This window comes from Nuphar pumila, chromosome 12 (assembly GCF_984573655.1).
Source record: "Nuphar pumila chromosome 12, dmNupPumi1.hap1.1, whole genome shotgun sequence".
NCBI classification, from domain to species: Eukaryota; Viridiplantae; Streptophyta; class Magnoliopsida; order Nymphaeales; family Nymphaeaceae; genus Nuphar; species Nuphar pumila.
Genome location: NC_143260.1, coordinates 47,065,742 through 47,090,913, shown reverse-complemented (window position 1 = coordinate 47,090,913; position 25,172 = coordinate 47,065,742).

The following is a 25,172-nucleotide window of genomic DNA, read 5'->3' as shown; positions in this document are numbered from 1 at the left end:
TAGCATGTGGTGCTCCTTCTCAGAATTGAGCTTTCATAACCTTTAGACTCACCCTTTCTGCTGTTACTACCTATTACAGCACCATCCCACTGCGTGAGCAATAGCCTTTCTTATTGCCCAAGTAGGTTGTCCATTGCATCTATACAACACGCAGCTCCACCTTCATCCCATTACATGTCATAAGCAACACACCTTTCAGCACTATAGCTTCATGTAAGCTGCCTCCCAACACTTCGTGCACACAGCCCACTTTACACATTTCTCCACCTACATTTTCTGCAAGAGGCACTGTGCATCATAACAGCTCCTTTTGTAATTCATACCGATAGCTACAGCCTACCTTAATATTCATCATCACATTTTTTTTTTTTTACCTGTCATGGTCATTTCACATACAGGTTGCTGTCTGCTTTAAATCATATGTGAGACATATTGTGTGGTATTTTGGATTTTGAGTTAACTGCCAAAAGGAAATCAGGCCATCTTAAGCAAAAGGGTAAAACTGGTCAGAACTTGTTATTACAGATGCGGGGTAAATGCCCTGAAAAGACTTCCATGTGCAGAGGCAGCATTGCCCAGCTTTATAAAGGGCTGTTTAGTTGGAAAGGTTGTTCGACGTATCTCTGATAAGAATGTCACTTTGATGACATCCCGGGTATTGATCGATGTTTGCTGATATATATATATATATATATATATATATATATATGTGTGTGTGTGTGTGTGTGTGTGTGTGTGTATACACATATATGTGTATATATATGTATAGGTATATATATGCATATATCTGTATATATAGATATACATTAATTCGTGGATGTTTTGTTTAGAAGGAATTGGCTATCTGAAGGATATGGTTTTTCATACAGGCACTAATTGCTAAATTATATATGTGACTCTGTTATTGGATATTGCTGATAACCTGATTGAGGAAGCAGGAGGGTCAGTTCTAGTATGACTTTTTGCTACAAAGTGTCTGTCAAATTTGGTGAAATTCGACTCTTTTTCATATATGTACATTTTCAGTCAGCCTGTGCATATACTAATTCCCTGTGTCTTGCATCTTTTATCCTTATAATCATATATTATGCTGCTACAAAATTTTGTTCATCTCATTGCACTTCACTGTCACTAGCACCCCTTGCTTACAGCATTCATCCTCTTCATAGTAATACAAATACAGCTGTAGATTCCCTGTGTCTACACCCTCTCTCACTAATCTGATGTATATAGTCACTTTTCATTTGGTTTAATCATTATAGGAATATATATATATATATATATATATATATATATATATGCATATATGTACGCATGTATACATGTGCATAGGTACATATCATTTTCATCTTTCTATATTTTAGATCTTCAAAGTCTTGGCACATGAGCAATTTTCCATTAACCTCCATATGATATATGCAATGTTCTTCCATTTTTATACTAACCAAGTCGTTTTGCAGGGGATATATAGAAAAGGTCATTACTTGGAATTGAAAATCCAATTTTATGAGTTGTAATATCTTAATGAAAAGTTACATTTTCTGCACTAGATAGAATGAATGAGCATTGTAGATATCATAAATTGTTTATTTTCATGCTTTTTGCCTTTATTTCTCAAAAATCTCATAAATGGGATCATGAATGGCACGTGCATCATTTCGTAAGAGGTAAATTAATCCTAAGTTGATGATTTACATCAATGGCCATAGTCAGGATGTAAACAAAACTTAGGATTTTTATCTTTTATAAAATAACATTGGATCGACACTGGATCCATTTTCAAAATTCATCATATTTTCCTTAAATATCTTCTTCTCTTATCAGAATTTAACTTAGAATTAATTCAAAATATATACAAATGGCCATAGTGAAGGTATATTGAGAGTTAATTTCATTTTAAATTCTATAAAAGCACCAAATGTGTTTCATTCTTCATCTGAATTTAAATATAGATTATTATATAATATATTCAATGACCATAGTCAAGGATGTATTATATCTTCAATCTTATTTTAATTCATTTAAAGAATGGAATAGCTTTTCAAAATCCAATTTCAAAAATTTAAATTCATTCATCATTTAGGATAGAACTGCATCATATTTTCAAAATTCCTTTTTCAAAAATTCCAAGTGATGTAAATATCTTCCTCAATCTATCTTCAATTCTTATCATTTTTAAATTTAATTTCATTTTCAATCTCAAAGTTCAATTTAACTTTGAGATTTCAAATTCATTTTATATTCAAATTCAAATCAGATTTCGAAGTTCAATTTGACTTTGAAATTCCAAAATTCATTTATATTCAAATACTCCAATCAAAATCAAAGTTCAATTTTAACCTTGAGACTCTTGATTCATCTTCTAAATTCCAAATTCAAATACTCCAAATCAAATCCAAAGTTCAATTTAACTTTGAGATTCCCTTCATCTTCTAAATTTTAAATTCAAACTTCAAAATTCAAGGTCTAATTTGACTTTGAAATTCATTTGTATATTCAAGATTCAAATTCTAAATTTCATTTTTTAAAGTTCTTAATTCATCTTCTGAATTTAACAAACTCCAAATTCATTTTAGGGTCCAGGATTTAACACTCAAATTGGATCTCAGATTTCAGATCCAATTCCCCTTTAGGATCCAGAATCCAAATTTCACTTTGGATCTCAGACTTCAGATCCAATTCCCCCTTAGGATCTCGAGTCCAATTCTACTTTGGATCTCATACTTCAGATCCAATTCCCCTTTAGGATCCAGAACCCAATTCTACTTTGGATCTCAGACTCCAGATCCAATTCCATTTTAGGATCTAGAATCCAATTCTACTTTGGATCTCAGATTTCAGATCCAAATCCATTTTAAGGTCCAGACTTCATATTTAAAAATCCAAATTTCAAATCCAATTCTATTTTTCAAATTCTAAACTTTCAAATCCAAACCCACTTCATTTCCAGATTTCAAATCTAAATCCCTTTTTAGATCTCATCCGAACTTCATTTCTATTTTCTTGGATTTCTCAAAGTCCATTCTGATTTCAAAATCGAAATTCAAATTCCATTTCAAATACTCATTTCCTTCCTAAATCCATGATTAAATTCAAAGCCCATTTCTGACTTTGGAACTTCATTTCCTTTTTCTTTATTCTTCTAATCCTGATTTACTTCAAAAAACTTAGAACTCCTCTGATCTATCTCAAGTTCTAAGTTGGATTAAATCATTTCTTCACTCCTTTTACCAAGTTCATTTCAGAATACTTGGAAATTTCCAAAACATTCTTTTCAAAAAAGCATACATCTTTGCATTGCACAAGCATGATTCTTTGTGCATTTAGAGTTAGAATAAATTCTTAGATTATATTTAGGCAAAAGCAAAAGGCACAGATTCGATCCTTGGTTCGATTACCCCTGGTAAAGGCGCCAGGAATGGTCGAACCTCGTACCGACGAGCGAATCCCGTCTCTCCATTTTTCTCGCAAAATTTTCAAAACGGAGGCAAGTTAAATTTCTGAATATTTTCAAATCAAGGTAAAGTGAAAACCCGCAAAAGAGTTCCTCTTCTCTCTTTCTTTCTTTCTTTTTCTCTTCTCTTCTCTCTTTCTTTTCTTTCTTTTGTTCTTCTCCCTTCAAAAAGGAGGAGAATGGAGGTCAGAAAAGGGAAAGAGAAGGAAGAGAGAGAAACAACGAAAGAGGAAAAAGTTTGCGATGATCTCAGTATTTGGCGACCGAGATGAGACTTTGGTCTTCGTCCGGTTGAATCTATGCCTTTGCTTTGCTTTTATATAATCTAAGTCTTTATTCTTCATATGTCAGCTTCATTTCCATGCAAACCTTAGGAGCCTAGACTCTGTCCTAAAGCTGACATCATTGCATATAGGATCTAAGTATGGTTTGGTAGGACCATATTGAGGAGATTACATCCATGTTCACATTATACTTAGGTCTTAAATACAACTCTCCTCAATTTTAGGGATTGAATGCAAAACAATGTATGCAAGTGTATGCTTCTTCTTATTTAAATCTATCTCTTTAGGACTTGCATTAGAGCCTTCTGGTTTTATTTGCATGTTGATCATATTTTGAAAACATCCCTACCTATATTGTCCCAGTCTTCACGTTGCTGGGCTGTCTCACTGAACCATAGTTCGGGAGAGAGCCTCACAACTGGGCCACTTATTTGGGTTCGCGCCCCCCTACCACGTACCTAAGGGCCATAGTCCGAGGTATATCGGTAGGTGCTCAAGGATGTTGGGAAGCCATTACTTTAGAACTGGAGAGATATCTTATATGCCACGTACTTCGAGCTTCGACTTGAGTATATCGGCGTACCTTGATTGGAATCAGATGATCTAAATCTTAGAGTTAGGATTAAGGTCCTATTTGTTATTTCAAATATTGCATATAGAGTCAGCTTTAGGGAGTGCTGTCTGTGTATCCTTGCTTATATATCTGTGATTGTGTGATATTTTATATCTTCCTTATATTTTCTAAAACCCTGGGTATATGTTTCAAAATGTCCTCTTTATTTTTAAAACCCAGGTGTATTTTTCTTTATCCTTTTTCTTCTTCTTCTTCTAAAAAATTCTTCAAAAATTCTTCTGATCCTGCCTGCAAGTTCTTCAAAATTTGAATCTTTACCATTTATCCTCAAATTTCATTTATTCTCTTATCTTCTTCTGATTTTATATTCTTGTTTATATTTTCATAAAAATCTCTTTCCATCAAGAGATATCTTTTTCAAAATGGTATTTTCTTTCATATTTTAGTTGGTTACTCTCCCTCGTAGGGTAAACAACTCAATTGTCACAAATTTTGTGGCGACCCAATCCCTAGTAATAGGATACAATTTTTAGATTTCAACCTAAATCCTTCCTTTCGTCAAAACTTCTCCAAAAGAGTTTCTTTGGTCTAAAAAACCTCCTCTTTCCTCTACAGAGAGAGCACTGATATCCGAAAATGGTTACGACAAGAGCGGGAAAAGAAACAGTTCCTCAACTCAGCGACAGTGAGGCGGAGGAGATAAGCTCTCCTAAATCAGTCAGGGGACAGGGTCAGAGCAAGAAGGATGACATCGACCCCGCTATGTATGACATGTTCCAAAAGATGATGGCAATGATGATGTCGGAACAAGCCGAGGCCAAACTGAAAGAGGCAGTTCCTAAAAGCAAGCTGAGGAAGAAGCCTGTAAAGAAGCAAGTCAGAATCATCAGAAAGAAGGTACAGCCCGACACTACTTCTGAGGAATCTGAGTCAGTCGAGGAAGAATCAGAAGAAGAAGAGCAGATTGTCTACAAGCAGAATCCTCCAAGGCAGTCCATAAAAATAGCTGCAGAAGAGCCTGAATCCGTCAACAAGCCCAAGTCTGGGGCTCCAGCAGAGGACCTGATGAGCAAGCAGATGAAGGAGATGAATCGAGCAATTAAAGACATTCAAGCCAAGGGTAAGGGCAAGCAGACCTATACTGGCGAAGATTTTTACGATGGTTTAGATGGGGATGATAACCTGGAGAATCTTCCTCGCAAGTTTCTCAAATTTGACGGAACTGGCAACCCTAAAGCCCACTTGGCCACATTTTATGCAGAGTGCAGCCGTTTCAGAAAAGATAACAGGGCTCTGTTCATCTGTTTTCCCCGCAGTCTGGAGGGTGTAGCAGCCAGATGGTATGCTGATCATGTGAATCCTATCGAACTACGAGAGTTCGATAAGGTAGTAAATCTGTTCATCGAGCGCTTCTTATTCAACACTGAAGCCTCACCTACATTAAATCATCTTTACAACCTGAAGCAAGGAGAAAATGAAAGGGCAGGTGATTTCATTCACAGGTGGAGAAGCACCTGTAATAAGATGAAGGTACCCATTCCTGAGGAGCACACATTACAGGTAATCCTCAACAATTTCTCTCAGCCCATAAGGAGCCTCATCGCCACTTTCCCGGCGAAATCCTTCATCAAGTTAATTGAGCGAGCCGAATGGCTCGAAGCAAGAATAGAAAGCGGACTTTACGAGGGCACGCCTCTAGTCAAGAATATCCAAGACCAGAAAAAGAAGGCGCAGTTCGCTCATTCAGTTGAAGCCTCCTGCAATAATCTTGGCAGTAGCAGCAAAGGAAACAAGAACAACAATGGCAGTGGTCCGAGATTAGATCAAGACAAGGGGCAGAAGGAGAAATCCTTTAAAAACAATAATAAACCGCTTCCAATCGGCCTTCAGCAAAAGGGTGATCTTCAAGAGAAGCCCAAGTACATTAAGTGGGAGAAAGATCGAGTCTTCACTCCGTTATCTGAGAGTTTAGAAGTGATTATGAATTACCTTTTAAAGCACGGGATGATCAAACTCCCTAAGATCGCAGATCCTCCCGTAATGTTGGGAAAATTCAAGGACCAATTCTGCAAGTTCCATAGAGCAACGGGGCACGACACAGAGCACTGTTTCGTCCTCAAGCACATGATACAAGACTGCATTGACAGAAGTGAGTTGATCGAGGACGAGAAAGAAAAGCAGCCAGCAGTCCTGACAGAACCATTCCCGGACCACTCAAAGAACTGAAAAAGCCAAAGTTCTTGTTTGCTTTCGTCTCTTTTTGTCAATTGTCTTGTAGGGGCTAGTTAGCCCAGTCTTCTATGAGTCTTTTCTTTTTTTCTTGTAAATATTCGGTTGTTATCAAACTTTTGCTTATCAAATGAAATGTCAATTTCCTTTATATCTTTTTGCTTCTTTTTCCTTTGCCATACAGGGGCATTTAAATTCCTGTTCTTTTCAGAATGCGAGACAATTCTGACATCATTCATGAGAGAAATGATATTACCTATGAGGGCTTTTTCAAAAAAATCATGAAATTTTAAAAATCTTCGTTATGACCAAGGAGTTCAAATATTCCTTGGTCCAACCTTTGACAAAAAATCAACCCTCGTGTTGATCATGTCTTCACAAATAAGTTTTTCAAACCATTATATTGAAAGATCAACCCTTGTGTTGGTCTTATCTTCCAAAATGAATTTTAAACTTTTATATTCAAAGATCAACCCTTGTGTTGGTCTTATCTTCCAAAATGAATTTTAAATTTTTATATTCAAAGATCAATCCTTGTGTTGATCTTATCTTTCAAAATAGATTCTAAATCTTTATATTCAAAGATCAACCTTTGTGTTGGTCTTATCTTTCAAAATGGATTTCAAATCTTTATAGATCAACCCTTATCTTTCAAAGTGGATTTCAAAACCTTTATATCCAAAGATCAATCCTTGTATTGATCTTATCTTCCAAAATGGATTTCAAATCTTTTTATTCAAAAGATCAACCCTTGCGTTGGTCTTATCCTCCAAAATTGATCTCAAAACTTTTCAAAGATCAACCCTGACGTTGTTCTTATCTTCTAAAATGGGTTATAAATCATCATCTTCAAAGATCAATCATTGCATTGGTCTTATCTTCCAAAAATGGGTTTTTAAATCATTATATTCAAAGATCGACCCTGTGTTGGTCTTATCTTCCAAGATTGGTTTTTAAGCATTACCTTCAAAGATCAACCCTTGTATTGATCTTATTATCAATTTCGAACTGTTATTTGTAGAAATTAGATCTATTGTTGATCTTCTTCTTCAAAATTAGATTTCAAAACCATTGCCTTCAAAAATTAACCCTCATGATGATCTCTCATGCTTGATTTAAAGGATCAGATCTCGCGCTGATCATTCTTCTTGTGGTGGATTTCCTTCCCCAAAATGATTTTTCACTTATCTTCTAAATAAACATTTTTCAAGATCCCATATGCAGGCATGATCAGAAAAACTCCTTTTTCTCTTAAATCTTATAAAATTTTCAGTTAAGTTTGATATTTTTATCAGTTTCATTCATTTTATTCAAGTTTATATCAAATTTATCAAGTTTTTATCAAGTTTATCAATATTTCCTCAATTCCATTAAAATTTTATCAATATACCTTTTCAGGTTAAGGGATAAACCTGGTGCCTCTTTCCCATGAGGTATTTTTCTAAAATCTATTTCCCTTTCAGGTTAAGGGATAAACCTGACCCTCATTGTCTGAGGTGTACCCTTTCAGGTTAAGGGATAAACCTGACCCTCGTTGTCCGAGGTGTTCCCATTTAGGATAAGGGAAAATCCTGAGACCCCTTGTAGGAGCAACAACGCTACCTATGAGGATTCTTTTGTAAATACAAGTTTTGTTAATCTTTATTGATTTTCTAGGTTTATATCAATTTGCCTTCGCTAAATTTCCTTAAATTCTATTCTTTTTCCCATTCGGGATAAGGGATAATCCTGAAACCCCTCGTAGGAGCCACAACGCTACCTATGAGGATTCTTTTTGTAAATACAAGTTTTGTTAATCTTTGTTGATTTTCTAAATTTATATCAATTTCTCTTCAAATTCTATTCTTTTTCCCATTCAGGATAAGGGAAAATCCTGAGACCCCTTGTAGGAGCAATAACGCCACCTATGAGGACTCTGTTGTAAATACAAGTTTCATCAACCTTTATTGATTTTCTAAAATTATATTAATTTCTCTTCATTTGTTTTCCTTAAATTCTATTCTTTTCCCCATTCAGGATAAGGGATAATCCTGAAACCCCTCGTAGGAGCAATAACGCTACCTATGAGGATTCTTTTGTAAATACAAGTTTTGTCAATCTTTGTTGATTTTCTAGATTTATATCAATTTCCCTTCATTAAACCTTCTTAAAATTCTATTCTTTTCCCCATTCAGGATAAGGGATAACCCTGAGATCACTCATAGGGGCAACCATGCTACCTGTGAGAATTCTTTTTATAAAAATAAAATAAAATTTTCCTCAAGTGTTCCACATTTTTTTCAAAGTTCTATATCCTTTTGCCTTCTCAAAGTTTATTCTTTTATATTCCCCGTCACATACCTGGTCCATCTAAATCATAGATCATAAATTCTAAATCTTGTCATATCCCTTCTAAATTCAAGTCTCAGGTTATCTCTTCATAAAATCTTCTATTTTCCCTTCAGGTTAAGGGATAAACCTGAATCATTCTTTTACTAAATTCTCATCAAATGTATATTCTTTTCCCTTTCAGGTCAAGGAGTAGACCTGAATCATTCCCTCCTAAATTCTCATCAAATGTCTATATAAAGGATAAATCCTGAAACCCCGACCATTCTTCTTGCTTCGATCTCTAAATATCTTAAATAGGCTGATCTTCTTCCCGACTCTCAGTTGGAAAACCTAGTGTTCGCACTGGTTATTTTGCTAAATTTTCAAATCTAAAGATCAAGTTCAGTCCTCGTGTTGTTTGTCGCTCAGAAAGTTTCAATCTTAAATCAAGTCATTAAATGAAATGTCCCAGCTACTTCGCTGGTCATTAAATGAAATGTTCCAGCTACTTTGTTGGTCGTTAAATGATTAAATGAAATGTCCCAGCTACTTCGTTGGTCGTTAAATGATTAAATGAAATGTCCCAACTACTTCGTTGGTCGTTAAATAAAATGTTCCAGCTACTTCGCTGGTCATTAAATGAAATGTTCCAACTCCTTCGTTGGTCGTTAAATGAAATGTCCCAGCCACTTCGTTGGTCGCTAAATGAAAGGTTCCAGCTACTTCGCTGGTCGTTAAATGAAAGGTCCCAGTTTTTATTGGTCATTAAATGAAATGTCTCAGCTACTTCGCTGGTCGTTAAATGAAATGTTCCCGCTACTTCGCTGGTCGTTAAATGAAATGTCCCAACTACTTCGTTGGTCGTTAAATGAAATGTCCCAGCTACTTCGCTGGTCGTTAAATGAAATGTCCCAGCTACTTCGCTGGTCGTTAAATGAAATGCCTCAGCTACTTCGTTGGTCGCTAAATGAAAGGTTCCAGCTACTTCGCTGGTCGTTAAATGAAAGGTACCAGTTTTTACTGATCATTAAATAAAATGTCTCAGCTACTTCGTTGGTCGTTAAATGAAAGGTTCCAGCTCCTTCGCTGGTCGTTAAATGAAAGGTTCCAATTTTACTTATCAGAATGTCCAAAATCATAAATTGCAACTAAAGGTCGCATCAAAATCTATATTGAGTAAATACTTCACATAGAAGTCATGAAAACTTTGCCAATCTGCTAAAAATATCTGTTGATTCCAAATAAATCTTACTGCACAAAAGAATTACCTCGGATTACCTCTGGTATTCTCTTCATAAAAGGTGAAACTCTTTGCAAAAAAGAGGTAAAATTCAAATCTTTTCCTGTTGATCAACCAAAAGGATGAAAGAAATATCCTTGGTATGATTAGTGAAATAAATATTCAATGATGTTGAAAAGCCAGAAACGAATTGATATTGATCATGGCTATGACGCATGTTTAAAGATGATTTTCTGGCAATTAGACAGTGGAAATATCCTGAACCATAAAAGAACCCACTTAATCCATATCACCTTATCCAGTTTAAAGCTGCAATCAAATATCAGCAAAAGGGATCTCTCAATTGTCGTCAAGATGAAGGCGAATTATGCGAGTAGACCCCCGGGGCCAAAGAAGATTTGGATCATCTACCGAGATGAAGGAGTTTGTGAAGGATCCTTCTAGGGAAAGTTTAGATCACCGTCGAGATAAAGGCGAGTGTGAGGGACCTACCGACAAACCCTAAATGATATTTGATTTCAGCTATCATCTAAAGACCTTTGAGCCAATACCATCATATATAATCCCTGAGAAAATGAAGGATCAGAACATCTCCAAGATGAAGAAGTTTGTGACGTACCCTTCCTTGAAAAAGAGAGAAAAGTCAGGACACATCCAAATGAAGGATGATGTAAAAAAGCCCGAAAAAGTCCAATGACTCAAAAAGAGTGCAAAAGATCATCATGAGAAAACACTCAGATATCAAACTGCCTAAATTGCCAGAAGTCATCCTTTCTCATGCAAAATATCTTTTATCAATATCTTTTCACTACTGCCTTTTATGAAATTGAGAATATTTCTTCTCTTCTCATATCAGGGAAATGGATAGCTTCCTTGAAGAAAATCATCAGCGCTAAAATTTTGAATTTGACTCTTAAGACCGAGAAATTAACCTCGTTGGAGGAAATACTCTAGGTAAAAAAGGGAATATCTTTGCACACATGTACACATTTTTCAAGCGTTGAAGTCAACTATAAATTTATCTTATTGGCAAAATTTTCTAGATATTCTAAAGAATAAAATAAATATTCGATATCCATTTTTGGTGCAACCTAGCATTGTTTATATCTTCCAGGAGAGTTACCCCATTCAGTTGAAGTATCTCTCCTGTCCCATCACGGTTTCGAGAAATCCGTATGGTTGTTCCCACTCAGGTTAAGGGTCAAAACCTGTACTCCCTGTGAGAGGTCATTAAATTCAAAAGTTGATTTAGTCTCAGCAATGAGACGTCCAAGTTCATCCCTTTTTTTAAAAGCTTTAGGGAACCCCATTTCCTTCCTCCTTTCGCAAACCCCTTTCGGATTTGTTCGTCCAAACTCCGAAGGTCCCGTCATGGTCTCTTCACTCGAGATTCCATATGGTTGTCCCCTTCAGGTTGTGGTTAAACCTGAATCTCATTCCAATGAGTTTCCCTCGTGTTGACGAGATGTTTTCCTTCCAAGTCCCATCATTGTTCTTCCCATCAAGAAAACCATGCTTTGTATATCCCTCCAGAATAAAATCCTACTTGAGCTTCATCTCGTGAAACATTTGCCAAAATGTCCCATCAAGGTCCTCGGTCCCATCCAGGCTAAGGGCTAAACCTGCGTCATTCTGAAAAGTTGATCTTGTCTCACCCATGAGACTTGATCAAAATTCTTATCTTTCATCATTTTGGGATCTTCGCCCAAAGTCCCATCACGATTTCCTCATCTCTATCATTCAGTCATATCGTTGTCGAGGATTTCGTCTCCCCAAGCCATTCAGGACATAGCTTTAAGCCTGAAACCATGTCTTTCAAATAAATTCTTCCACACCCAGTTCAGATCTGCTGACTGGGGCATTTTTCAAAATTTGGAGTGTTATCTTTACCACTAAGCTCGGCTTTCAACCGGCTTAGTAGCAAAGAGGGGCATCTGTGAACACCCCAAATTTTTTAAAATCTTTTAAATATTCCCCTTTTGCCCCTAAATTCATTTTTTGAGTAAATGAGTCATTTTAAATCGAAATTCTAGTTCATTTCTCAAGTTTTATTGAAATTAAAATCATTTCATATGTTTAAATTGATTTTGGATCTGGATCCATTGCCCAGATTCAAATCTGAATCTCCTTGTTCAAATTTTAAATTAAAATTATAGAAAATACCAAAAATAGCCTTTAAATAGCTCGGATAGTCCATTCGACATCCGTTTGGATCCATCACATTGTATTTCTCGATTCGAGTGTCAAAACTCGAACATTTTCTCAAAACCTGGGTTCAAACCCATTCTTCTGAAGAAACTTTCCCCAAAATAACCCTGATCTTTCAGAAAAACATTTCTCTTATGAATATTTTGAAATTTTGTAAAATTAGTATTAATTTTCTTAGTTTTAGAGCTTTGTTTTTTTTACAAATATATGTTTAAAAAGAAAAGAACAAAAAAAATAATAAGAAAATCAAAAATCCAAAAATTTCAGAAACTATGCAATTTACCTTCCTTTTTAAACCTTTTTTTTTAAAACACTCTCTTGAAACTCCTTTTTGAAAACAAAACCATTTTTTTTAAAAAAAGGAGACCCCTATAGGGAATTTTAGAAAAATTACAACGGCCACTCCCATCGCCTCTTCTTCCCCACCGAGTGACCATCCATCTACAACCGAACCCCCATCGAGCCTTAATCTCCAACAACTCGAGTCGGCTTCTTCTTTAAGAAGGGGTCGCCTGTGCCCCATTTGAGGATCTGTCTCCTGCCTCTCCATTGTCATCCATCTCCTACTCCTCCATGTGTATACTTCCCTCTCCAGAGGCTTTTCTCCTCTGCGGTAAGAAGATCACACTTCGTTCCCTCGTTGCCTTCCCTTGAAATCTCCCTGAAGGAAGTTGAAGACCGACTTCACCCTGCAGCAGGCACGGGAGCAAGGTCTTCTCCCTCCCCAAATTAAAACCAAGATCACGGTGAGTCGCCCTTCACCTCTCTCTGATTTCTCCTTCCTTAAATTCTCTTTGAGGTTTCTTTCTGTTAGGGCTTCGTTATGGCATTTCTGGTGGTGTTGAGTTGCCTGTGCAACATCAACCCACCTTTGTGCAACAACAAAGGAATATGTGATTCCTACATCTATATCCCTATGGTTTTTGCTATTTAGCTTTGCTTTAGCATCCCTTTCATTAGCATCTCCTGTTAGTTGATCAGAGTTCCGTCACAATCCGATCGAGGACCCAGCTTTATGTTATCAGTTTCCATTGTATGTAATCCTTATTTGCATTAAGTTACTATTTCTGTTATCTTCGTTGTGATTTACCGCATAACATTCTTGTTATTTCATTTATTTTTATTTTTATTTTTATTTTTTTTAAGTTTCATCGGCTAGTTTTGTTCACCAGCCCTGATTCACCACCATCATCTGTCTTACAAATTGGGTTGACTTGGTCTGCTGGATGTGCGTTCTCGGCATCAGATCTGGGTGTATTTGTCCCCATCTTATTGTATGGTCGTAATTGAGATATCTAATTTCATCCTGCACATGCTCTCATCCTTCGTATATTATCCTGAATCACAACGTCAATCCTATGTTCATCGTAACTTACTGGTCATTCCAGATTGAAAGAGGATTTAGACTTGGTTTGCTGAAAACCAATAAAATCCAGATTCAATTTCCCTGAGATAAGGTGTTGATCATTCAGCATTTGGTTTTGTCGTAAAATGTGAGTATCACTCCTCTGCTAGTGCATAAATATAGTGCTAAGTCACTAAATCTGAAGATTATAGCCACACTTTTATGGTCATTATGCATCATGTTCTTTGCATTCATCATTCATAATACTCTGTTCATCATTCTATTTTGCATTACATTAATGTTTCAGTTTTAATGTCATCTTCATATAAAATTTTCACACCCTTGCATCGCCATAGGCTTTGTTGTTGCGTTACAGATGGGTATTGGTTCAGAACATCCTCGCCCTATATGTTGAATCTGTGCATTTTATCTGTCAAAGGATGTCTTCCCATTATATGCTCTTAATGGATTCCATATATGTAAACACCCCAAATTTTCACTCACCTCCCCGACATCTTCACCAAACATCATTATTCAATCTTTGAAATCGTCGGAGGGCAAAATGGTCATTTTCTAAGCTCGGATCCTGCAAAAGTCCGAATTTCATCTGCAACTCTCAAAATTTCCCTATTTTTAGCTCAGATGTTCAAAATTTTATTCCTGACAGAAGACAGGAATCTCCAAGTCCCGGTTCAGGATTCCATTTCATAAGACATGGCATTGCATATCATTGCATAAGCATCTCATATCACTGCACTGCACAGCATGTCATTTCGAGGTCCAGAACTCTTGATTTCAAAATTTTCAATCCAGATTAGAATTTCAACTCTTTTCAAAATTGATTTCAAAACCCTAGGTCTTCAAAATTATCAATTCTTCCCATTTTACCCCCAGGACTCTGAATTTCAAAATATTTCCTCAAGAAAACGATCTGGATAGTTTTCAATATGAATTTCAGCCACCTTATTTCAAATTTTGCCCTTTTGTCAGCTTTTTCAACCATCATCCTTTTACAAAATCGCCCTACAAGGGCCAACTCTTTCCAAAAATTCCTGTTTTACCAATTAGTTCAGATTTTATGAAAATTCCAAAAAGAAGTTGTGGTTTTATCCTTATTTCAATAAAGAAGCAATGTGGGACCCACACTGAGGTGGTGTCACACAAGCTTTTCTTTTTGAAAATTTGAATTTTGAAAAAACCCAAAAATATAGGAGCCTAGTCCCCTGGATTGGTGCCACTTGTCATTTCTCTCTCCTTCCATTTACATGCCATGTGTCAGCATAGGGTTCACCTAGAGTCGGTGCCACATGTCACCTTCCCTCTTCTGCCACGTGTCAGTGTGGGGCTACCTTCATAAGCCGCCATGTGTCATCCATCCTGCGCCATGTGTCATTCCAAGATTACCAGGAGATGCCAAGTGTCATAGGCTGTCCTGTCTAGAAAAAGTGGAGCTTGTCTCCTCTGAGGTGGCGCCACTTGGAGTGTGTCTCCTGCAGAGGACACGTGTCAACCCCTCCCTCCTTCTAGAAAAGTAGCCTGACACATGTCTCTCCCTACTTTTCTCAGAAAAGTAGGAGACATGTGTCACTCCTAAATTCCTACAGAAAAGGTAGGCTTGTCTCCTCTGAGGTGGCGCCATCTGGAGTGTGTCTCCTGCAGAGGACACGTGGCAAGCTCTCATTTCCTCAGAAAAAGCAAATGCCATGTGTCATTTTTTGCTTTCTTCAGAAAACTAGAATTCAAACATTCAAACCTCCTCATAGGTGGCGCAGATCCTGAACTCCTACCTTTTTCATCTTGTCTGAGATGGAGCCACATGGCTTGGCCCACCTTCTCTCCCCTCTGCCACGTGTCATTCTCTGCTTCTTTCAGAAAAAGTAGAGGACACATGTCTTCTCCCTACCTCTTTCAGAAAAGTAGGAGACACATGTCACTCCTGGCCTTCTTCAGAAAAAGCAAACCATTTAAAATTCAAACAAGGCACTAGGTGGCGAAAATCCGGAGCTCTGATTTTTCTAGATGGCCTATGAGGGCGCCACATGTCCCTTCCCTCCTTCTCACCCCTCTGCCACGTGTCATCTTCTGCTTCTTTCAGAAAAAGAAGGTGACACATGTCTCCTTCTCACTCCTTCAGAAAAAGTAGAGGACACATGTCCTCTCCCTACTTTTTTCAAGAAAAGTAGGAGACACATGTCACTGCCCTCTTTTTCCTCCCTCTTGCCACATGGCATTGTAGGAGCCACCCTGAGGTGGCGCCACATGTCCATCCTCCATTCCTCCAGGGCCAACCTCCATTTGAAATTCGAATTCTCCTCTGAGGTAGCGCCATCTGAAGAACCACACCAGCAGGCTGACACTTGGAACCATCCTGGACTACCACATGTCCAGATCTCCTTTCACCAGAAAAAGCAAAATTCAAATTCCTCTGAGGTGGCGCCTTCTGAGCCCACTGCTCTGTCCTTCTGACATGTGTCAAACACCTTTTGAGGTGGCACCATTCCAGGACTCCACTTGGCTCCATTTTTATTTTTTATTTTATTTTTAATAAAGGTAGCCCACCATGAGGTGGCGCCACCTGAGGACTCCCTACAAAAAGTGAATTTGAATTTCAAACTCCAAGAGAGCACCCTCTGAGGTGGCGCCTTCTGGGAGTTCCCTGCAGAGAGAATCAAGCAAACTTTTGAAAAATTCCAAATTCCCCCTGCTGAGGTGTCTCACCCACAAAATTTCCATTTTTTATTTTTCTCAAAAAATCAAAACACCTTTTGAGGTGGCACCACCTGAGGGCTCCCTGCAGAAGACAAATTCGAATTTCAAACCCCTCAGATGGCACCCCCTGAGATGGCGCCACATGGAGGGCTCAGATCCAGCCTGTTTGAAATTCAATTTTTTTTCAGAAAATCTATAAAAACAAGGCTCCATGTCCAGCATAGAGGGATTCATTTTTAGCTCTGGTGAACTTGGAAAATCCGACCTAGCCTTCCTACCATCTGATTTTGAACCTTGGAAATCGTGCCCTCTTTGGCGCATTGAAGAAGGTCAAGTAAAGCTCGTGCTGTGGCGAATTCGATTCCAACAGAGGTCGATTTTTGTGAACCATCTGAAACCCGGAGCGAAGAACGAAGGAAGCTCGTGATAGCTGCCCCTTTCAAGAGCTCCTACGCCGCGTAACGAAGCAAGGTGCACTTCTTTTCCCCTTGATGTGATTCTATAATTCGAATCGGGAGTCGTTTGAAGAAAGAGCTCATCCGAGGGATGGATTGAGCTATTCTCATAAAACGACATATATAAAAATGTTTTGTTATGCTTCCTTGATGATTTTTAACATTCATATAGTTAGCTAGGTTTAATTTGCATTTTATTTCACTCATTTAGCATATTTCATGAATTAATTAGGATTAATTTAGCCTTTATTTCAATTCTGCTTATTTTCAGTAGGTCTCTATTTTTGTCAGTCAGTCCACACGTCATTTCATGCACTTGTTTTTTATTAAAAATCCCAAACAAATCACGGAATGCGCCCTTAGATGTCCTTGAAATTTTGCCAAAAATTCGGAGGCATTTGAATTTGTTTACTATGGTAAACATTCAAAATGGCAAGTCGGGTTTTGTTACCCGGGATACGTTTTGAAAATCATTTTCCGACTTGTAAAATTGAGATATCCCTCATGGGAGATCTTATTTTCGATCCGAAAAATGTTATGAATTCGAGAGAATGTCTAGTTTGTAATATGATTTTTTTAGATTTTTATGATTTTTTTTTATCTGAAAAAAATCCGAGAGTTCGGGACACGTGTCAGAGACTAATTCGGGCCTCTAAGATATTGGATCGACTTAGGGCGATGGTTTCTCTTTGTGTGTTGCTCCAAATCCAAAAATGTAAAAAGTGAAAGTTATGTCCGTGGTGTCTTATATTTTCATGGGAAAGCCTGTAATTTTTAGAACAGTGTTGACCCCTGATTCGGATTTTTCTTTTCAGTCCCCTGTTTTGCTACATTTGTCTGATCTGTTAGTTTAGGCAGGAAACATTATATTTTTATCTGTGTTTCAGTTGATCAAATGCCGAAGTCATAAACATTAAAGTTGTTCATGTAGGTGTCGTGAATAACTCTGATTAATTTCATAAATTTCCATGGCTGTTTGATATTTTTTTAGCGTTTTACATCAGATTAGTATGATTTTTACCTCTGTCAGAACTAAATCCCTGTTGCCGAACTCATCATGGCTCAAATCCCGAGGCTGTAAAAACCAAAAATGTTCCATTTCGGGTCTTTTAGCAGTCTGCAAAATATCAGAAGTTTCCATGGTGTAAATATTGCATTATCATATTAGGCATTGCATTTGGTTCGGATCCATAGGCAAAATCCATCATTTTAGGACTTTCTTTGAATTTTGGCATTTAAATCATATCATTTCATGATTTTTAGCATTCTAGGATGTTTATCAGAGTAAGTAGATGCTTCATACCGAATTTGGTGCAATTTGGAATCCATTTGAGGTTCGGATTAGCCACAATACCAAAACAGGGTCCCGCAGGACCCGGATCCAAGTGAAAAACAAGCGAAATTCGCTATTTTGGCTAAATTTCAAAATGTAAAATTCTGATTTTACAGTCATAATATGTTTGGCAGCATGTCATCATGCCTCATACTGCATTTTATCATCATTTGATTCAATTTGAATTTCGAAATCTCAATTTTACCTAGTTTTCCTTCAAAAACCCTGATTTTAAAGATGTAACTTTAATTTTAGGGGTATTTTGGTCATTTTAACCTCAATTCCGAATTTCAAATTGTTTTCTACTGAATTTCTAGCATTTTCATCATTTCAAATATCAAGGAAGCATGAGAATAGGGTTTATATCCAATTAAGTCCAATAATTTCATAATATTATTGGAAAATCTTGGAAAAACCCACATATTTGAGCTAACCTTATTTCAAGTTTGGCAGGGACATTCAAAAGAAGGAGCTGAAGACTGCAAATTTCTTTTATTTCCTTTATTTAGTGATGTAATAATGTAAATTTTGGAATAAGAGAGTTAATTTCCTGCTTAGACTAGGATGCATATCATATAGTTTGAATTTATGCAAATATCCTGCTTATGTGATGCATACATCTTATTTCAAAAGCACTATGGATGTTCACGAATGCACGTGCACCAACTCTTAGGGAGTTGATGAACTCGGTGGAATCCATATTTACGGCCCTAGTCGGAATATGGACGAGACCCAGATCCATCATCTTTCTGCTAGTCACATTGAGCCTACACTCTTAGGCTATCTTAAAATGCACATCATATTTCCGAAGTTTTCAAAATCATGTGCATCAAATCAACTAAGTTCTGAACATATTCATGGCCACAGTCAGAATATGTAAAGGATTTATTTGGACTTAATGCACATTTTCCAACCAATTCCTCAAAAAATCTTCTCAAAGTGCATTCATTCACTCATGTCATTTGCGTCATGAAATCATTGGTCTTCTCAAGATTTTCTCAAGAAAACTTCATTCTCAAGAAATCGATTTCTCAAGAAACTCTAAGGATTTTTCAAAATCGGTTTTCCAAAGACAAGTTTTTCCACAGTTTTCCCTGGAAAATGATATTTTCTTAAGAGATTCAAAAGAGTTTTCCAATCTTTCTCCAAGATCCAAAATCGATTTCCAAGTATTTCAAAAGGTAAAATTCTCAGGATTTCGATTCCCCAAGTTTTGAATTTCCTCCTCCAATGAGTTTTCCTATAAATCTTCCATCATTTTCCTAAGAAAACTCTCAAAGTCCAAGTTTTCCTAAAAAGTATTTCCCTTTTCAAAGGTTCACCTTTTTTTTAAGAATCACTTCCATTTTCCCAGGATTTTCAACTATTCCTGATTTCCTCACATCTTTATAAGCTTTCTCATGTTTTCAAAAACCCTTTTTATCTGAGTTTCCTGAGAAATTGACCCTTTTCCTGAGAGAATCTTTTCAACTCCAAATATTTTCCAAGCATACATCATGTTTTCCCAAGCTGCATTTTCCAAACTCTCATAGCACATGCCTAAATTCTTTGTGCATATAGGGTAGAACACGATTTTGATGATTTAACTAAGTCAAGCACAATTTTGGTCCTTGGTTCGATTACCCCTGTTAAAGGCGGCAGAAACGGTCGAACCTCGTACCGACAGGTCGAGCCCCATCCCATGGATTTTCCCACAATTTTCAAAAACGGAGGCGAGTATTTTAAAACAATTTCAAAAATCCGGTCAAAGTTTGAAGCGCGAAAGCATTTTCCTTCCCTTTTCTCTTCCGCAAGGAAGGGAAGACGGGGGAGAAATTTCGCGACGACAACAGGTTTGGCGACCGTGATGGGACCTATCCTCGTCTGGTCAAAGTAGTGCTTGACTTAGTTCAATTATCAAAATTATGTTCACAAAATGTCAGCTCTTTTATTTTTCTATCATGCGAACCTAGGAGCCTAGATTCCGACCCAGCTGACATTGATTGCATATAGCTTAGGCATGGTTTGGTAGGACCATATTGAGGAGAAATTTTCATGCTCACATAGACTTAGGTCTAAATACAACCCTCCTCAATTTAGGATCTGAATGCAAACAATGTATGCTTCTTCAAAGTTTTCAAAATCTATATCTCTAGGACTTAGAGCCATCTATTTCTTGCATGTGATCATTTTCTCAAAACTCCCTTACCTATCATTACCCGGTCTTCACATTGCTGGGCTCTCTTCCAGAACCATAGTTCGGGACAGAGCCTCACAACTGGGCCAACTATTTGGGTTAACACCCCCCTACCATGTACCGCGGGCCACAGTCTGAAGTATATCGGTAGGCGCTCAAGGATGTTGGAAAACCTTACCTTAGAACCGGAGTTGAAATTCTATGCCACGTACCTTGGATTTCGATTCGGGTATATCGGCATAACTGGATTGGACAAAGATGATCTGAACCTAGAGTTAAGATTAAGGTCCTACAGCTGTTTTTAATTGATGCATCTAGAGTCAGCCTTTTAGGGAGTGCTGAATGTGCATAAATGTTTGTGCAGGATGTGATTGTATGATTTCCTTAATTTTTTATATTTCCCAATGTTTTCCAACTTCTTAGGCCTTTTTTAAAACATCTTTATTTTCCACAAGATGTTTTCTCAAACCCTGGATGATTTCCTCAAATATCCAATTTCTTTCAAAACTCCAGGCGATTTTCCATTCTACCTTTTCTACTGGATCTCGAATTTCTAACTGCATTTTTATCCTGCCTGCAAAATTTTTCAAAATTTCTCACATTTTCCTAAGTCTCATTCTGAGTCTTTCTCTGCTTTCAGTTCGATGGCATCCAGTCAAGTCGATCCTATCTTTCCTGAAGGTCACATCTCCTTCGAGGTGCGACAAGGTCGTCCTGAACATCGAGCCCTTAGCACCGGAACTTTCATTCCCCGGTGGTATTATTCCTGGCTAAAGAGCTTTTCCCGAATGTTCCCGGACCATTTGAGCGAGTGCGGATTAGAACTGGCATCAGCAGTCGGAAAGCAGACCATCAATAGCAACCTGATCCATGCAATGGCAGAGCGATGGAATCCTCGAACGTGTACCTTCTTGTTCCCGTGGGGAGAGATGACTGTTTTAATGGATGAATTTTCAGAAATCATGGGGTTGCCAGAACCAGCTGGTCGACCAAGCGACCCATTAGAGCATCAATTCCTTATCAATGTCAAGGGTTTGGACCCCCGAGACTCCTTAGCTCGTATGACAGGCCGCCGATCTTGGCCCCTAATCCAGTTAGAAGGAAATAAATATGTTGACCTACTTGAGTTGTACCGCCAGTACGGGACCTTCGTCGAAGTCAGCTCGCTTTCAAGAACAGCCAAAGAAAAGATTCAGAATGCAATGGTTCTATGCACTGTAGGACTGTCCCTTTTCCCAGATGGACAGAACTACATGGACATCAGGATAATCCAACTTATGAGAAGATGGGGAAGTCGGCAAACCAATCGCCTCTCCATAGCCATGGCAGCGCTCGCTTTCCTATATCGAGGTCTGACCCGATTCTCACTCGGAGAGTCCATTTTAGTTGAAGGATGCATTTACGCACTTCAGTCCTGGTTTTTCCAGCATGTTCCAGCCCGAGCAAGCTCTTTCAGATACAATGGTCAAGAACTCCTTCCAGTGGCGCAGTACCGGTCCATGATCAACAACATTCAAGAGGATGACGTTGTTTGGGACTATTTTGATCGGCAAATATCTCCTCCCAGATATACCTATGCTTATGGCAAGCGATTCAAGTTGCTGGGACCTTTCTTCTGCACTTATTACCAACCAGAGAGATGTGTTCGGCAGTTTTCTCAAAGGCAGCAGTACGTCGAAGCCCGCTTGTTATCAGGAGTTATGGCAGAGTTTGATCTCACTTCCGCACAATGGTCCGGGGCATATCATTTTGCCCGCTACGGCTGGGATTCCTTTGTCTCTCTCAAAATCTTTCCTGGTCCTAGGGTGTCTGCCGACTATCGTGAATGGTGGCAAATCGTCTGTCCTCCACCACTTTGTCAAGATCAATAAAATCTTATTCTTCTCATTTTAATAAAATTCTCTTTCCTTCTATTGTGGTTTGACGACCTCGCCTAGGTAACAAGGCATATTTTCGTTGTTTATTTCTTTTGCAGAAGGAATGTGTAAACACCCCAAATTTTCACTCACCTCCCCGACATCTCCACCAAACATCATCATCCAGCCTCTGAAATCGCTGGAGGGCAAAATGGTCATTTTCTGAGCCCGGACCTTGCAAAAGTCCAAATTTCATCTGAAACTCTCAAATTTTCTCTATTTTTATCTCAGATGTTCAAGATTTTACTCCTGACAGGAGACAGACATCTCCAGAGTCTTGGTTCAAGATTGCATTGCATAAGACATGTCATTGCATATCATTGCATGAGCATTTCAAATCACTGCACTGCACAGCATGTCATTTCGAGGTCCGGAACTCTTGATTTCAAAATTTTCAATCCAGATTAGAATTTCAACTCTTTTCAAAATTGATTTCAAAACCCTGGGTCTTCAAAATTATCAATTTTTCCCATTTTACCCCCAAGACTCTGAATTTCAAAATATTTCCTCAGGAAAACCATCTGAATAGTTTTCAATATGGATTTCAGTCACTTCACCTCAGATTTTGCCCCTTTTTACAATTTCAAATATCCTCCTTTTACAAAATCGCCCTACAAGGGCCAACTCTTTCCAAAAATTCCTGTTTTACCAATTAGTCCAGATTTTATGAAAATTCCAAAAAGAAATTGTTGTTTTATCCTTATTTCAATAAAGAAGCAATGTGGGACCCACACTGAGGTGGTGTCACACAAGCTTTCCTTTTGAAAAATTTGAATTTTGAGAAAAACCCAAAAATATAGGAGCCTTGTCCCCTGGATTGGTGCCACTCGTCATTTCTCTCTCCTCCCATTTACATGCCATGTGTCAGCATAGGGTTCACCTAGAGTTGGTGCCACATGTCACCTTCCCTCTTCTGCCACGTGTCAGTGTGGGGCTACCTTCAGAAGCCGCCACATGTCATCCCATTTATCTGCCATATGTCACCCTATCCATCCTACGCCATGTGTCATTTCAAAGACTACCAGGAGATGCCAAGTGTCATAGGTTGTCCTGTCTAGAAAAAGTGGAGTTTGTCTCCTCTGAGGTGGCGCCACTTGAAGTGTGTCTCCTGCAGGGGACACGTGTCAACCCCTCCTTCATTCTAGAAAAGTAGCCTGACACATGTCTCTCCCTACTTTTCTCAGAAAAGTAGGAGACATGTGTCACTCCTAAATTCCTACAAAAAAGGTAGGCTTGTCTCCTCTGAGGTGGCGCCATCTGGAGTGTCTCCTGTAGAGGACACATGGCAAGCCCTCATTTCCTCAGAAAAAGGCAAGTGCCATGTGTTATTTTCTGCTTTCTTCAGAAAAGCTAGAATTCAAATATTCAAAAATCCCCATGAGGTGGCGCATTTTGCTTCCTCCCTTCATGTTCTCCTGCCACATGGCATCGTAGGAGCCACTCTGAGGAAATGCCACATGTCAGCCCCTCCTTTCCTGCAGAAAAGCAAAATTTCAAACATTTGAACTCCCCAGAGGTGGCGCCACATGGCATGCCCCTACTGTTCCAACTTTACACCTCAGAACACCTTTTGAGGTGGCACCATTCCAGGACTCCACTTGGCTCCATTTTCATTTTTTATTTTATTTTTAATAAAGGTAGCCCACCTGAGGACTCCCTACAAAAGGTGAGTTTGAATTTCAAATTCCAAGAGAGCACCCTCTGAGGTGGCGCCTTCTGGGAGCTCTCTGCAGAGAGAATCAAGCAAACTTTTGAAAAAATCTAAATCCGCCCCGCTGAGGTGTCTCACCCACAAAATTTCTATTTTTTTATTTTTTTTCAAAAATTAAAACACCTTTTGAGGTGGCGCCACCTGAGGGCTCCCTGCAGAAGGCAAATTCGAATTTCAAACCCCTCAGGTGGCACCCCCTGAGATGGCGACACATGGAGGGCTCAGATCCAACCTGTTTGAATTTCAAAAATTTTCAGAAAATTTATAAAAACAAGGGTTCACGCCCAGCCTGGGAGATCATTTTTTAGCTCTGGTGAACTTGGAAAATCCGACCTAGCCTTCCTAGAATCAGATTTTGAACTGTGGAAATCGTGCCCCCTTTGGCGCATTGAAGAAGGTGGAGTAGAGCTCGTGCTGTGGCCAATTCAATTCCAACAGAGGTCGATTTTGGTGGACCATCCGAAGCTCGGAGCGAAGGACGGAGGAAGCTCGTGATAGCTGCCCCTTTCAAGAGCTCCTACGCTGTGTAACGAAGCAAGGTGCACTTCTTTTCCCATTGATTGGATTCCATAATTCGAATCGGGGGTCGTTTGAAGAAAGAGCTCATCCGAGGGATGGATTGAGCTATTCTCATAAAACGACATACATAAAAATGTTTCATTATGCTTCCTTGATGATTTTTAACATTCATATAGTTAGCTAGGTTTAATTTGCATTTTATTTCATTCATTTAGTACATTTCATGAATTAATTAGGATTAATTTAGCCTTTATTTCAATTCTGCTTATTTTCAGTAGGTCTCTGTTTTTGTCAGTCAGTCCACACGTCATTTCATGCATTTGTTTTTTATTAAAAATCCCAAAAAAATCACGGAATGCGCCCTTAGGTGTCCCTGAAACTTTTCCAAAAATTCGGAGGTATTTGAATTTTTTTACTACGGTAAACATTCAAAATAGCAAGTCGGGTTTTGTTACCCAGGATACGTTTTGAAAATCATTTTCCGACTTGTAAAATCGAGATATCCCTCATGGGAGATCCGATTTTCGATCCGAAAGATGTTTTGAACTCGGGAAGATGTCTAGTTTTTAATATGATTTTTTCAGATGTTTCTGATTTTTTTTTATGTCTGACGAAAATCCGAGAGTTCGGGACACGTGTCAGAGCCTAATTTGGGCCTCTGAGATCTTGGATCGACTTAGGGCTATGGTTTCTCTTTGTGTGTTGCTCC